Source organism: Sander lucioperca, chromosome 10 (assembly GCF_008315115.2).
Source record: "Sander lucioperca isolate FBNREF2018 chromosome 10, SLUC_FBN_1.2, whole genome shotgun sequence".
NCBI classification, from domain to species: domain Eukaryota; kingdom Metazoa; phylum Chordata; class Actinopteri; order Perciformes; family Percidae; genus Sander; species Sander lucioperca.
The window spans coordinates 21100346-21117490 of NC_050182.1; the positions used below are offsets into that span (position 1 = coordinate 21100346).

Consider the following 17145-nt stretch of genomic DNA (forward strand, 5'->3'; position numbering starts at 1 on the left):
CCCCTTTCAACTACACCCTTCAAAGAATTGTAATCAGAATTGTTCAAATCAAAACGATGCCCAACCTTATCTATGAAAGCATCTATTGTAGATGGATTTCAGATCTGAAGCCCAGCTGTTGAAGATGAAGACTGCGTTTGTCTCTTTAAACCAGCTCGTCATCCACTTCAACTCACACCTCACCTACATAACTGCACTTCATCGCTCCACTTCTCGGCGAGTCACTTCCCAAATGACTCATTCAAGCTGGCCTGTCTGCTTCAAGGTTAAATATGAAAAGAGGTGCAGCCTTTTCCACCATAATAATAAAAATGAACACTGACTAGAACCCACCTGGGACCAGAAACACACACGTTGTCCACAAGCACAGCACACACCTGGGTTGAAATGAACAACTAGGGTGTCAAAACATGTCCTCCCTCATTGAAATTCGCAACAAACACTGTCTCCCATTCCCTCTCATTAAATCTGACACATCTGAGAAATGGGTGTTATGTGTTGGTAACAAAATAACACCCATAACATGTCCCCACACAGTCCACATCAGAGGGACGGTGAAGATGCACTCGCTGTCCATCAGATGAGAGCTGTTGCTCATAAGGCAACACAAGGTGATAGCAGGGAATGATTTCTTTTGGTATAAGGCCAAATGTTAACTTGCAAAGCAAAATATATATATTATGTTGCATTTGCACATTGCTGCGTAGGATAATAACTGCCTGAAATTAGAGGAAATACAGTGAAAACAGTGAGATTAAATTGGTCTGTTTTAATGGCTGCCAATGGTGGCATATTGTCAAAAGCTGACAATCTTGGGCGCCCGGATAGCTCAGTTGGTACAGCAGGCGCCCATATATAGAGGTTTACTCCTCAAAGCAGCGGGCCCGGGTACATTGTGTATAGTCGGTGGGCGGGCTTAACATAATGATGGCAGAGTTGCGACGGTTCCGCATGAATTCCCTGCTACTTGAAAACAAAGAAGATTGCTGCTGCTGCTGGTGAACAGCGGTCTTTGGAATCGGCTTTGGCCGTGACTCTGGAAGACTTGGAGTTCAGCTTTTCTTTGAGAAAAGAACAAAGAATGGCACTGAAGTCATTCTTAAAAAAGGAAGATGTGTTCAGAGTTTAAAGTCTAATCTATCAACTAGCGTTGCTCTGGTTGGTTGTAGAGCTATCCTATTGCGTGCAGAGAGAATTTGAAAGACAACCGTTTATCCCGCCCCTCAGATTGAGCCCTGCCAATGGTGAGTTCCCAGACCCAACATCTGGATGTGGGTCTGGCTTGAAGGCTAGCCCTTTACTGCATGTCATTCCCCCTCTATCTTCCCTTTCACGTCTTCAGCTGTACTGTCAAAATAAAGGCCTAAAAATGCCCAAAAAAATAATCTGTCTAGTTGGGGACAAAAACCTTAAACAAACCATGGCTCACTGTCTCAGTAGTTTAATTTCAGGTCATAGCCCATGCATGGGACCTGATGTGATCATCACTGCTGTATAAATGTTTCATCTCTACCCTAGGTGTTCTCCTTAGACAGAACCTGCACTGTCATGCTACATCAGCGAATCGTCACCTGATCCAATCCTATCTCACACAGACCAGGCTGCCAGCTCTGTGACTACCGGTGCTGCTTACTCCTTCCTGCTACACGTTGCTATTGGCTGCTTTCTCTCTCCAACACCCCACCTCCAGCACCAACCATAGAGCTCAACAGTGACCACCCATAGATATAGATAGATAGATAGATATTATTTAGTTTTATTTAAGTAATTAATATATCAGTAAGATGCTGAAAATGATGTTGACAGAGCATGTGTGACGTCACCCATTGGTTTGTGGAGATCTGCTATGAGTCGTCAAGTTTGCCGTTACTGGCGCAGCCAACCTGGTTGCGGATGTGACGATTTTAGACGAGAGGGAGGAGTGGTGTGATTCACTGCAATCACATCATAGCCACGCCCTAAAACACCCCCTGCTTTATTGCCGATTTTAAAATCAACGAGACCATAATTCAAAACATGAACATCATTCTGTGTTGCAGAAGACTTACAACTAGAGATTGAGACCATAAACTCATTATGAAAATGTTTACTGAGGTAATAAATCAAGTGAGAAGTGGGTCACTTTCTCATAGACTTCTACAGAAACCGACCTCCTTTTGCTACCGCATGTGTCGCCCCTTGCTATAATTCAGATAGAAAGCAGGTTTAAGGAGTCTCCCCCTGCAGGAATTCAGAGAGAAAGCAGGTTTAAGGAGTCTCCCCCTGCTGGAATTCAGATAGAATGTAGGTTTAAGGAGTCTCCCCCTGCAGGAATTCAGATAGAATGCAGGTTTAAGGCACTTCCGCATTTGCAGCACTTCGCCGAACCGGATGCATTGTCCATTAATATTAACAGTCTATGGTCATTCCCCATAGACCCCCATGTTAAAAAATCCAAACTTCACAGCAGAAATAAAAATTCTTACATCCTGGTACAAAAAAAACCCAGTTTGGGTCTCTATAGATAATTTCCCCCTTCATGACAACTGTACGGGGATTACATTTTTATATAACTCACCTGTTTAAATTATATTAAGGCTTAAAGCCGTGTACGGTTACTACCTTCACATTTTTAATTTAACCAAGTATCCTGTATCATAAATACAAGTCTGGCATCTGTAGCGAAGCAAACTGCTTGAAAATTGATTGGAAATACAGTGAGAAATGATGATATTAATTGCAGATAGACCTCTGCCTCATAGACATACATGCATTAGGAAGTGCAGTGCGTCCGTCCTAAAATGGCAGCCGTGTCGACGTATCATTTCAACGAACAGCAGCGGTCTATAGGTAGGTATATATATCTATAAGTGACCACCCACTTTTTTAATGGCTCTGGTTCCGGAAGTGTTTTACTCCATTTAATTGTTCCATTGACGTTTCAAAAATTGCTTATATAAAGAGTTTTAAGTCTGGAACCAAGCCAACCAGCTACAAGAGCAATCATGACCATAACATTTAAACATTTGACTGGGCGCAAAAAAAAAAACATTTTGAAAACAGCAAAAAAGACAAAAGGTAGAAGTGTACAGAAACTATCATAGACTTTAATGGTAGCAGCTCGCTCTAGCTGTTGGCGGGTACGGTAAACGCATAGATATAGAACAATGGGACATAGAACAATGGGTAAACGTGTCCATGTCCAACGTAACAGTGAGTTGGACCAATCAGAGAGATCGCTGTTACGTTTAAGATTGTGGGCAGTGTAGTATTTCTCCATAAATTGCGAATGAAGCATGTTTTTCTTAAAACCAGGTTGATTTCATACGGACTTCTAGCTTTTACAGGAGCAGAAACTTCTGATTCACAACCTCGTAGCTCGGGGTCATCTACTTAGGACGGTTTAGACATTATGGCTGATCATAAAAATCCTTATGGAGAAAATAAATGGAATTGTTACTTCCGGAACCACACTGTTGAGTTCTATTGCCATCGTGAGCATGTCAAAATGTTGACATAAGCATTCAAATCAAAGCAATGCAATGCTGTACACTCTTGTAAAGAAATAACAGTGCAGGGTTTATACACGGACCATAACCATTTGCAAACTCAGGTTCAAATCCTCCAAACACAGAAACACTATCCACTTACTGGATGAACTTCATCATACCCTTATTGAAGTGTTTCTATAGTTAACCCTTGTGTTGTCCTCCTCCTGTTTGTTCTGTAAAGTATAAATTATCACCCCATTCTGTGTTACATCTCCTTAGCCAACTTCATTCCAACCTATTACCACTAGTGTTCCACTTATTTCTGGAATTCATGGTCAATAAACCTCATTTATATTAAATCATACCTAATTTCTGAGTTTAAAAAAAAAATCACAAATTATGAATTATCCTGACTAAAATCAGAGGATGTTGAGTGGATCCCAGACAGGTATATGTCAACGTTTAGTCCGGAAACGGTTTTGAAACCATTTCAATTTATTTTCAAATCCTATAAATTGAATAAACCCCCCAAATTCAACGAAAGTAATGATCCGATCCTTCATTTCACTTGCAAAGAGCGTCGTATGGAACCATCCATGTTATTTTTGAGGCAATTTGTTTGAAATCAACCTATTTTTCTGATACAGAAACTTTAAAAACGGGTCAAATTTGACCCAAGGACAACAGGAGGGTTGGTTAAAAAAAAGACGAGGACCATAATTCTTTCCAAAACTTCAAAGTTATCGAAGAGAACTCTGTGTCATCCTGGTTTCAAAACATCTCTCAAAAGGACTAGAGTTGAAAATGAGCTAGTTGGCTAATGCTGGCACATTTACAGAAATGTTGATTAAAGGTGTGACCCTATGTTCCAGTAGAACTACATGAAGCAGGTCATTAAAAAATAAATCCAGCTCCTCTGGCTCCACCTACAGCCTGTAGTGAGATTTACAAAAATCCACAGCTCCCTGTTCAGATGCAATCAGGGCCGGGGGGGTGTCTAACTGCATGTCAATCACTGCTCATGCACACGCATTCATTCTCCCTTGTGGGGGGAGGGGCTTAGGAGACTGTTCGGGGCTTTAGCGGAAAGGGGGGAGGGACTGAGAAGTTGTCGATGTTCAATTTTTTTGGTTAAGTCCTGGATCTTCACAATCCTACCTACAGCACCTTTAATTTGTGTTGTCCTTTTTAATAAATAAATTAAATGAAATGGACAATTTGACACGTTTTGGTACAGTTGCACACATACAGCTGACAGATGCTATGGAAGGTTAGACAGCTTCACCCTGCCATGCCACCTCACATATTTCAAGCGATTATTGCTTTTTCAGGCTGCTGCTTTCTTTGAACTACCAAAATCCTCTAATATATGACCCGAGTTCATCCTGCACAGGCCTCCACGGCATCCAATATTTTCTCAACTGGTGCTGGAGTGTAGTACTGTGAGGAATGATGCTAAACTGCTCTTAATTATGCTTCATATTAACCTTTACACAGACTTTTCATTAAAGTGCCCCTATTACACTGCTTTTTAGCATCATATTTGTACTCTTGCGGTCTACTAGAATAGGTTTACATGCTTTGATGTTGAAAAAACATATGTTTCTCATACTGCCCACTGCTGCAGCTCCTCTGCCTGAAATGCTCTGTCTGAGATCTTGGCCCGCCTTCCTGAAAAGCCCAATCTGCTCTGATTGGTCAGCTGGCCCACTCTGCTGTGATTGGTCAACCAAATTCAAACCAAGCCACTGGGCGGGCTGTGCCTGCTCAGGCAGCACCTATGGGCAGCACATATGAAAAACTGGGCTGGCATTTTCAATCACTGACATCACTAATTGAGGATTTTCAAACAGGAATTTCAGGCAGTTTTTTTGTACTTTATACATCTATTACATCCACAAAAAACTATATAACACACTAAAAGACAGGAAACATCCAAAACAGCATGCTTAAGCATGCAGGTAAGTAAAGGTAAGGTAACAGACAGCAGTCATATGAAAGAAAAAGAGCGAAGAGCTAACACAACCTCACTGAAAAATTCTATAACGAAGATAAACAGACTTTATTTGACCTTATTTGAGGTGAGTCATGACTTGTCAATGTCCTGAAGTGACCGGGTTCCAGTTAGTCTTGGAAACAGGACTTTTTCAGTGTGTGCAACATCAAAGGGAGAGAAAGAGCATAGTGCAGCATATTATCCAAAGATGAAAGAGCTGCTGTGCTGGCCTCAGACTGTGAGTGACCGCTGTGTGTGTGTGTGTGTGTGTGTGTGTGTGTGTGTGTGTGTGTGTGTGTGTGTGTGTGTGGGGGGGGGGGCTTGATGGAAGAACGTTGGAATGGACGTATGTAGTAAGAGGAAAGAGAAGGTGAGGAGGGGTGCCCGATGGGGCCACCAGGAGCTAGTCTCTGAGGGTTTTGTGAAGGTGGATGGAGCTCAGCATCGCGGTAATCTACTCCACAGGAATCTGTGTGTGTGGGGGGGGGGGCTGACGGTGGGGACAGGAGATGGCTGTAAAGGTGTTAGATGACAGCTGTGGTGGGGCTACAGAAATCAATACCCTTTTAGTTTCCAACCAATATTTCTCTCCGTTGAAACAAGAGGAGAAATAAATCTAGAAAAAGACTGAGGCTCCTGTAAAATAGGGCTTATATCCAGAACATAGCGTGGTAGGGAAGGACAGTGGGATATATTGGAAATATGAAAGGTAATATATATCAATAAAAGACATTTTGTAGTAGTCCATAAAGATACCAGACCCTGTACTTTTGTCATTATTTTACACGTTTAGTATATTAGTTGCTTTCGTCTCTATGTAATGACAACTCTTTCAGAGAGGAAGTCTGCAGGTGCCGCCCGGTTGACCTCGTCAGTGACACATGGTGCAATCAAAACCCGATCCATAGCTCCACCTTGTGGACATGGTCGTGTTGTGCAAGAGGGAGCACACAATGGTTGGGGATCTAAATAACACAAGTTAAAAGTTAACCACAATTAGAGCTTGGCGATATGGAGAAACTCAAATATCACTATATTTTTGACCAAATACATTGATGTGGCGATATTGTAGGGTTGACTATTGGTGCTGACTACATTTTTGATAAATAACCATCAGTGATGTGGATATAATGACTAATTGGGTAAATAACAGAACAGCTAGAACAGTCTGGAAAATTCTGGAAATTACATGACTTTACTGTAACGGAGCCTGTAAAACCAGGAAAAGCACATATTACATCATATTACGATATCCAAATTTTAAGACGATATCTAGCCTTATATATTGATATCCATATAATATGCATATGTTGCCCAGCCCTAACCACAATATTCTCACTAAAACATAGTAGGCTTAGGTCGGTGCTGAATTTTAGAAGATGAAACCTTGAGTAAGATCATCATAAATGTAGCAATGTGGCAACAGATATATAGGTAATCTAAACTGGTTCTACTTCCTCCATTACTAATTTTAGATCACACCCCCAGTGGAAGAGAGGAAGGAAGGAAGGAGGGAGGCAAAAGAGGTGCCAAAAGAGGAAGAGACAGAGAAGGTCACAGTAGTAGCTGTGCCACCACGGTGAGTAAATGTGTGTGTGTGTGTGTGTGTGTGTGTGTGTGAGTGTGTGTGAGTGACATGAGGAAGGTCTGGATAGGACAAAGAGGACGTGTCTGCCCACACAGATGACCAGAGAGCAAGTATGCCAGCGAGCCGGTGGCTGCCAAATAATCCAACGACAGCAAGACTGCCAGCCGGAAAGTCAGCCAGCTACCCATGAATGCGCACATGCGCACGGCACGCGCACATGCGCACGGCATGCGCACATGCACACACACAGAGTCATCCAGACAGCCAGCCAATGATCCATGCCTGTAAGATGTGTTACTTTTTGCTGCCAGTACCAGCAGGCCAGCAGGCAAACCGAGCGCACGAAGACACTTCAGAGCTGCCTGATCTGGCCTTTTCCTCCATCACAGAAACACTGAACAACATGGCTGGATGGTGAAAAGACTTTTACCTTGCTAACTTAGGCATGGGCAACATTGTATAACAAGTGCATCAAAGCATATGATGGATTCATACTTGGCAGTTGATACTCTATAGTCTTTTGATGTGATAACCCCCCTTTTCCTTTCTACCTTCTTACAATGGAAACTGAAGGGCATTCATTCAGGAAATATGTTACATATTTTCACAAGTTTGCAGCAACTACAGAAAAAACTCTTCCTTCGATACATTTAAGGATGGGAAAAAGACCTGCGTGAAACAATATATGAAGACCCCTGGGGTGACCCAGTAATACGTACACAAATGCTCCATAAATGCTAGGCAGTGCTTAATCCAATTTAAGGTGTTAAATAGGTCAAACTATTCCAAAAGTAAAACTCCATGGCTTCTTTCCAGAGGCACAATCTGATAAATGTAATTCTGCTGGAGGCACTTTAAAGTCAGACTATGTAACCTTTGCAGGAAAAACTAACACATTCTTCCTTTAACAAACAAAGAAATAAAACCCACTCTTACACAATCCAATACGCTCAGGGGCTTTGCTGCTTCAGTCTTACTTGGTGTGGTATGACCAGTAGCATCTTTAGCAAAGCTAAGCTAAATATTGTGTAATTGACGTTACAGAGTCAGATTCCTAACTTTATTGCTGGATAGGACATGTGCTGCTATGTCCTTACCAATCTCAATGATAACTTATTTTTTAAATTTGTGTGCTTTTCTTTTGAAAAGTTCTCCTCTTCATCATGTTAACTACTTGTTTTAGAGGGTTCATCATGCTTTTTTTATGATGGAAAACTGGAGCATGCAACTGTGTGAACGCTAGCAAGGTTTCAATAAAAATGCCAAATACACGCTGTATGATTTCAGTTTTGATTTAAATGAATAGCCACACAAAAAATTCTGCAGTGACATAACACATCACGTTTAATGGCTTTGATTATTTGAAAGGCTGTTGGGACATCTAATAGACATTTGAAACATCTGCTGCTAGATCTGACTCTTTTTATATCCAAAAGTAAAAGAGAAGCATCTGAAAGGAGTCTCTCTTCAGATCACTCGTCTTCATCAAGGTTACACTAGCTATTTACTGCTTGCCTTGCTATTACCATACACCTCCCAGAACCATTTATTTAGATAATATCCTCATTGAGGCGTGTGTGCCGAGCACCAAAATTGGCTTGTAATTAAAAGATGCCGGGGATTCTGAAAAAGAATGCCAGAGTGACTTATTAAGGTCCTTCCTTTGGTTTAAAAATCAAACAGCACCTGGATGCTGCTTGCTTGCTTGCTTACACACAGGAAGAGAAAGTGATAGGGGTGTCAAGCACACACACACACACACACACACACACACACACACACACACACACACACACACACACACACACCTACACAGTTGGCACATCAAGTGAGGTAACGTTCCCTCCTGTCTGCCTTCCAAGTACACTTCCTCTGCCTGGAATAATTGCTGCCTGGCTGCTTGTCTGGGAAAGTGAGCTGCTCCGTTCATTAGTTGCCCTAAATATCAGACATGGCGTCACTTTTAAAGGCTTAATTTCACTGCAGTCACACAGCCCCTCTCTCTGGTCCTCAGCCGCCGAGAGCCGCGGAGTATGCTCCTGTTCTCGCAGGCATGACCTAAATAGATAAGCGGTAAGTGAGCGGGCCCCTTTCTTTTGGCAGCCGGAGAGAAATGAACGGACCGAGATGGGAGCAGACGGAAGGGGAGCCCTTGTGGTGGGAGGGTGACTAAACCCAAGTGGAGCAGCAGTGACAGTGATGGTGATAGAGAAAGCAGTATCCATTTTCTTACAAAAGTGGCAAACAACACTGCTGTTTCCATGGAGACCAGCAAACAGTCATATCTTAAGGGACCAATGGGCTTCCTGCGGTGCTCTGTGATTGGCTCATTCAGATGCTGCAGACCCAGTACCTGAGGGAGATGGCTAATACACTGCTGGTCTTAGCGCTGGGAGGACAGGAAGTATGTACAGTATGTACGACTGACTGGACCAGACCGCTAGTCTCTTTGGACACAAACAACAGGGACAAGTGGAAAAAACTGTGATGTACATTTGGCCATAATCAGAGCAGAAACCAACCCCACCACTAGAAGGCGACACTGGAATTTAAGGGACATTACACTGATTTTCGCTTAAAGCTTTGGTGTGTAACTTTTTGATATTAATGAACATCCGTTACATTCAAGCCATTGCCAAATGAGTTGCTACAAAGCTAATTAAGACTATCAGCTCCACACAACTCTCTCTGGATTTCTCAGTATGACTATGTTCAGAAGATTGTGGCGTCCGGCGACTTTCGCGCGCAGAAACTCAAGTGAAGATAATGACCTCTTCTGAAGAGTCCATCATGTTTTTTTAATCCTCCGTGTCCTCCTTGGTTACAAGCAACTGTGTGGATGAGAAGGGGGGAGGTGCACGATCACAGAAGGCTTGTATCATGTGTACGCCCCGACAGTTTTGTTGTCATTACTTAGAATTCCTCATGGGGGGACAGAAACTACTCACTATAGATTTAAGTACCCTGACCTATCACACAATATTTACTAGAGCTGCCCCCTCTTAGTCGATTAGTTGACTAATTCGTTTTGGTCTTAAGCCCAGTTCAGACCAAAGATTCGTGACGAGACAAAATCGTTTTAGAACGTTGCAAGGAAATGTTGCAGTGGCCTGAACTGGCCCGTGTCAGCTCTAGCCAGCTGATTGCGTCGCCTGCCACTCAGCTGGTCAAATCTCCAGAGGCTGGTTTTAGTACGTTAAGGACGTCACCTGTTTCAACAGCCAATAGTGAAGTCAGCTTGTAAAGTCAGCTTCAAACTATAGAAATAAAATGATACATAATGCGTTTTATTTCTATGTTATAAACTGTCAACTGGTCGAAAAGGCAGAGTTTTAGACGGAGGATCAACGGCCTCCTGCCAGCATGGATACGTGGTCAAGCGAGCCAGAGAGTGACTGAAGAGGGAGCGGCGTTAGAACAAAGCAGTTAATCAGAGAAATAAAACGCTGTTTTTCGCGGAATTATCACTAGAAATGCAACTGTAGCAAGCATCTCACTATCACTAACGTTATTCACATTCATATTGATGCAACAAATGATATACATAGATATATCGCATTGGTGTGAACTAGCAGGTTTCAGAACGTTGCAGAACAGCACGATGCAAGTAGTTGCAGGTTTCAACTGGTCTCGTCACAAATCTTTGGTCTGAACTGGGGCTTTAGTTCACTAAGATTTCTTTAGTTGGTTAGTCATTTTTTATGCTTTTTATGCTGAATGACTTATTTCCAAGAAACTTATGAGCACATCTCTGGTAAATAAGATTGGTGCTTATGCATGACTCTTTGTGGAGAAGCTCAGTTTTACAGATCTGTTGATTAAATCAACTAATCATAAATCATATGAGTGTTACAGGCATCTTCCACTGCTGCGTTCCGGAGGTGCCGCGGGCCCCGTGAGCAATCGCGGCCATTCAAGTCAATGCTTGATATTCCAGCAACCGCGCGTCTCAGAAGCGCGCGTGAAGCGTGCGTGAAGCGGCGCTCCGCTAAAGATACGTGCCAGGTCTATTTTCACGCGAGCCGATTGGACAGCCGTGCAGGAAGTGAAACAGCAAGAGCATCCAGTCAATTTACCAAATACACCCACCCCAGTATCGTATACGTCTCCTCTACAACACCACGGACGACGAGAGATTCATTTTGGAGGTGGAAAAAATAATACGACATCACAGATCCTTTTATCAGGACAACGCAAACAGAAGGCATGGAGTTTAATTACAGGAGTGCTTGGAGTGGAAGGTAGATACTAGCTTAATAAACACGTGATTGTTCTGTAAAGTACTTTGTACTCTTTGTAGAGACAATAAAATCTGAGAGTCGGGCAGCAAGACGCTCCCGGTGGTCAGAAATACATCTGGCCACATGTGGAAATGCCATGTATTTCCATCTTCATGTAAAGAAACTACAATAATGAATCAAACCAAAAATGGCTGCCAGCAGCTTGCACACTAATTAAGAACCATGCATTAGCAGAGACCGTTTTTCTATTGGGCCATTTCAAACATGCACTTTGTTGTGTAAATGCTCCAGCAATTTAACATGTCAGCGTCATGACTGAAAAGGACCACAAGCACTTGTTTTTCCATAAAGGTTGCTTTAATCTGCTTCTCCCTCCATAGGCCAATGTGAATATGAAGCCCACAAGGCTAGGTCTTTTTGGACATATAAATATATAAAAGTACATAGTATATTACTGCATGTTTTGCGCTGCCTTCTTAAGACAGCAATATAATACATTTCATTTTTAAGAGTACAAGCAAATTCAATTAGTTAAATAACTTTATTAAAGAACTGCTGTAAATGACTCAAATTCAGGATGTAGAAAGGAAGTGAGTGACAGGACATCAGAGTATTTTTCTGTCGATCAGTGCCATATACTGTATGCCTGATATACTCATTGTTGTACAACTACATGAAGAGTAACTCTTTGTATAGTAACTAAAGTATGTTCTATGTTTTAGCAGCTTACCTAGCTACATGTTGAAGCTAAGTTTGAACAGTATTGTCCTAGATGGTCTGATTTCTACTACAGCCTCTTAGTTATCTAGGACCAGTGCTGGAATGAAACTAAGTACATTTACTCATGTACTTTACTTAAGTACAAATTTAAGATTCTTTTTCCATGCCACTTTCTACTTCTACTCCACTTCACATTGTTTTTTTGTTTTGTTTTTTTAAAGATGAATTTTTAGGCCTTTATTGGAAAGGACAGTTTACACATGAAAGAGGGGAGAGAGAGGGGGAATGACATGCAGAAAAGGGCCGAAGGTTGGAATTACCCCCGCGGCCGCTGTGGCAAGGACTGAGCCTTGGGTTTTTATTCCGCTCATGGAAACAGACACATTTTATAAATGTATCAAAGGGACATGTTGTACGTTTTACACTACATTCATCGGACATCTTAAGTGAGTTACTTTACAAATTAAGACTTTTGTACACAAAACACAAGGAGTATATTAAAATTGATGTTTTATTATAAATTAAACTACCCAACAATATACAGGCCTACAAGTACAGTCAAATTTTTTGCGTTGAGTACTTTTACTCTTAATACTTTAAGTACATTTTCCTGATGATACATACTGTTACTTAAGTAACATTTTCTATGCAGGACTTTTACTTGCAACAGAGTATTTTTACAGTGTGGTATTATTACTTTTACTGAAGTAAATGATCGGAATACCTCTTCCACCAACTGTCTAGGATCTTCTGAGTGGAGAGAGTATGGCATTGAAGACCCTTGGGAAAGTTACCAGATAAAGGTTTATTGCTAGAAAAGCTAATAAAGGTGATAAAAGAAGTCTGAAACTGTTGGCTTATGGTCTTGTTTTAGGCTGATTTGACTACTCAATCTGTATAATCAGTAAAGACGAATGACAGATCTCTCTTAAACAAGTTAAGGCTCTGACACACCAACCTGATTATCGGCCGTCGGACAGTCTGGCGAGGTCGGTGACTCGAGTCTGTTCGGTGTGTTCCGTGCCGTCGTCAGTCTGAGGAGCCGTCAGCTTTAATTTGGGCTGATTTGACTTGTTGAATCGGCCAGTGGGCAGTCGGACTCAATGACCAATCTGATTGGTGGAGTGCTAGGCTGTGACTAGCGAATCAGTGCTTCTTCCACAAGAAGCAGCCCGAGAGCTGACAACGCCAGTATCTTCTTATTACTAGCCATCGTATTTTCTTCCGTTCAGCGAGTAATGACAACAACGATCCTTCTTGACTACTATCAACACTCTCTGATGAAAACAATGACTGACGACAGCGTGCTCTGTGTTTACTATGTCTACGGAGATGTTCCCTCATTTCTGGTTTTCATTTTTTGGGCGACAATACAGATTAGCGCCTCCTGCTGTTATGGAGACGTATTACGTCTCACGCACGCTCAGAACGTACGCTCAAGTCGGCGTCGCTTCGGTGTGTTCCGAGGCACTTTTTTGAGAGACAGAAGCCGAATGATCAGTCCGATTGCCTTTTCGGCAGACGGTCAGCCGTCGGGTTGGTGTGTGGGCCTTTAGTCAGGGTCAACGACCACAATTATATACAGTGAGGAAAGTAAGTATTTGAACACCCTGCTATTTTGCAAGTTCTCCCACTTAGAAATCATGGAGGGGTCTGAAATTGTCATCGTAGGTGCATGTCCACTGTGAGAGACATAATCTAAAAACAAAAATCCAGAAATCACAATGTATGATTTTTTAACTATTTATTTGTATGATACAGCTGCAAATAAGTATTTGAACACCTGAGAAAATCAATGTTAATATTTGGTACAGTAGCCTTTGTTTGCAATTACAGAGGTCAAACGTTTCCTGTAGTTTTTCACCAGGTTTGCACACACAGCAGGAGGGATTTTGGCCCACTCCTCCACACAGATCTTCTCTGATCAGTCAGGTTTCTGGGCTGTCGCTGAGAAACACGGAGTTTGGGCTCCCTCCAAAGATTCTCTATTGGGTTTAGGTCTGGAGACTGGCTAGGCCACGCCAGAACCTTGATATGCTTCTTACAGAGCCACTCCTTGGTTATCCTGGCTGTGTGCTTCGGGTCATTGTCATGTTGGAAGACCCAGCCTCGACCCATCTTCAATGCTCTAACTGAGGGAAGGAGGTTGTTCCCCAAAATCTCGCAATACATGGCCCCGGTCATCCTCTCCTTAATACAGTGCAGTCGCCCTGTCCCATGTGCAGAAAAACACCCCCAAAGCATGATGCTACCACCCCCATGCTTCACAGTAGGGATGGTGTTCTTGGGATGGAACTCATCATTCTTCTTCCTCCAAACACGGTTAGTGGAATTATGACCAAAAAGTTCTATTTTGGTCTCATCTGACCACATGACTTTCTCCCATGACTCCTCTGGATCATCCAAATGGTCATTGGCAAACTTAAGACGGGCCTTGACATGTGCTGGTTTAAGCAGGGGAACCTTCCATGCCATGCATGATTTCAAACCATGACGTCTTAGTGTATTACCAACAGTAACCTTGGAAACGGTGGTCCCAGCTCTTTTCAGGTCATTGACCAGCTCCTCCCGTGTAGTTCTGGGCTGATTTCTCACCTTTCTTAGGATCATTGAGACCCCACGAGGTGAGATCTTGCATGGAGCCCCAGTCCGAGGGAGATTGACAGTCATGTTTAGCTTCTTCCATTTTCTAATGATTGCTCCAACAGTGGACCTTTTTTCACCAAGCTGCTTGGCAATTTCCCCGTAGCCCTTTCCAGCCTTGTGGAGGTGTACAATTTTGTCTCTAGTGTCTTTGGACAGCTCTTTGGTCTTGGCCATGTTAGTAGTTGGATTCTTACTAATTGTATGGGGTGGACAGGTGTCTTTATGCAGCTAACGACCTCAAACAGGGGCATCTAATTTAGGATAATAAATGGAGTGGAGGTGGACATTTTAAAGGCAGACTAACAGGTCTTTGAGGGTCAGAATTCTAGCTGATAGACAGGTGTTCAAATACTTATTTACAGCTGTATCATACAAATAAATAGTTAAAAAATCATACATTGTGATTTCTGGATTTTTTTTTTTTAGATTATGTCTCTCACAGTGGACATGCACCTACGATGACAATTTCAGACCCCTCCATGATTTCTAAGTGGGAGAACTTGCAAAATAGCAGGGTGTTCAAATACTTATTTTCCTCACTGTATATATTATATAATATTTTTTTGCTGTTCCACTTAGGGTGATTGTGTTTGTTATGTATGATGGCACCTTGTCACCTGGACTCCTGCATCCTCTCTGCCTTTGCATCAAGAACCACAAAGGAAATAAATATTGGGCCATTGACATTTGTGTAGTTGTGTGATTTAATGGCCTCCTTCTCATAATGTACTCAACTAGAGTAAACCTGAAAGCCCAATGGAAAGAACACAGATGTTCTCCAGGTTAATGCACTAGAAGAAATCATTTCACAGTCTCACAAGAAGTGCCTCCACTACAGTGAAGAGGAGGAAAAAAAAAACAGCTGCTATTGTGAAGCAACACATATGTCCTTGATTTGAACTATATGTGAAAGGCAGGACACTTCCTGTCCTGGCCTTGGAAAATACAAGGCAGGTTTTATTGTCTGACCTATCCTTGGAAATTATTGCATCCCTTGTCTTTTCTGCCCTTGAAAGCATGATACATCAACTTGGATGTTCACCTTTAAGGCGGATTTATGGTTGTAGGTAGGATCTACCCAGAGCCTAGGCCGTAGTCTACGCAAGTGGCCTGAGGTTTTATACAGACATTGGGCGCTGGTGTGTCTGTGTCGTTCTAGCGTATCTCTTTAAGAGAATAGCAAAGCTGGTGTGTGTGTGTGTGTGCGCGCGGGGTGTGTGTGTGTGCGCGCGGGGAGTGTGTGTGTGTGTGTGCGCGCGGGGAGTGTGTGTAGAGCGTGTGAGAGAGCGACGGGGATTAGCTTCGGAGCGAGTACTCTAGAGGCGTAGTGGGCTTTCTTACCATGGTCAGAAATCTGTAGCAGGAAAAGTTAACCCTCTCCTTGATTTCATGCTGTTCACAGAGAAGGAGAACCAGGAAATGAGTAGGGGGGAAATTCGATGCTACCAAGCCCAGTTCTGCATCGCTGCTACTCGAAGATACATTTCTAGGGAGGTGCACGTCAGGCTACGGTGTATGGTCCGGTGTAGGGTCTGTATCTACAGACATACGTATGTTTGGCGTTTATTCAACGCAGGACCATAAATTGGGCTTAAAGGTCCCATGGCATGAAAATTTCACTTTATGAGGTTTTTTAACATTAATATGAGTCCCCCAGCCTGCCTATGGTCCCCCAGTGGCTAGAAATGGTGATAGGTGTAAACCGAGCCCTGGGTATCCTGCTCTGTCTTTGAGAAAATGAAAGCTCAGATGGGCCGATCTGGAATCTTCCCTTTATGACGTCATAAGGAGCAAGGTTACCTCCCCTTTCTCTGATTTGCCCGCCCAGAGAATTTGGCTCACCCATGAGAGAGAGACATCATGGCTTTCAAATGAGCAAAGTGGCAGTTGGTCAAGGCCACACCCCCACTCTCCACCTTCCCCCCCCCCTCTCTCCTCCTCAATAGCATTTAAAGCTACAGACACAGAAATGGCACATCCTAAAGAAAGCTCATTGTCTGGCTCTAGTGGCTATAATTCTGCACCAAGGCTGAATTTCAGGAAAGAGACTTCAGATACAGTATTAGGGGACCACTAAGGTCTATATAAAAGAGACTTCAGATACAGTATTAGGGGACCACTAAGGTCTATATAAAATAGACTTCAGATATAGTATTAGGGGACCACTAAGGTCTATATAAAGAGACTTCAGATACAGTATTAGGGGACCACTAAGGTCTATATAAAAGAGACTTCAGATACAGTATTAGGGGACCACTAAGGTCTATATAAAAGAGACTTCAGATACAGTATTAGGGGACCACTAAGGCCTATATAAAAGAGACTTCAGATACAGTATTAGGGGACCACTAAGGTCTATATAAAATAGACTTCAGATATAGTATTAGGGGACCACTAAGGTCTATATAAAAGAGACTTCAGATACAGTATTAGAGGACCACTAAGGTCTATATAAAAGAGACTTCAGATATAGTATTAGGGGAC

At 42.5% G+C, this 17145-nt stretch overlaps 1 protein-coding gene across 10 annotated transcripts in view; it reads right to left on the reverse strand.

The window, feature by feature from the left end:
• Window positions 1-17145, reverse strand: part of oxr1a (oxidation resistance 1a) — a 251348-nt gene that overhangs the window by 33612 nt on the left and 200591 nt on the right. The gene's annotated exons all lie outside the window — the stretch shown is intronic.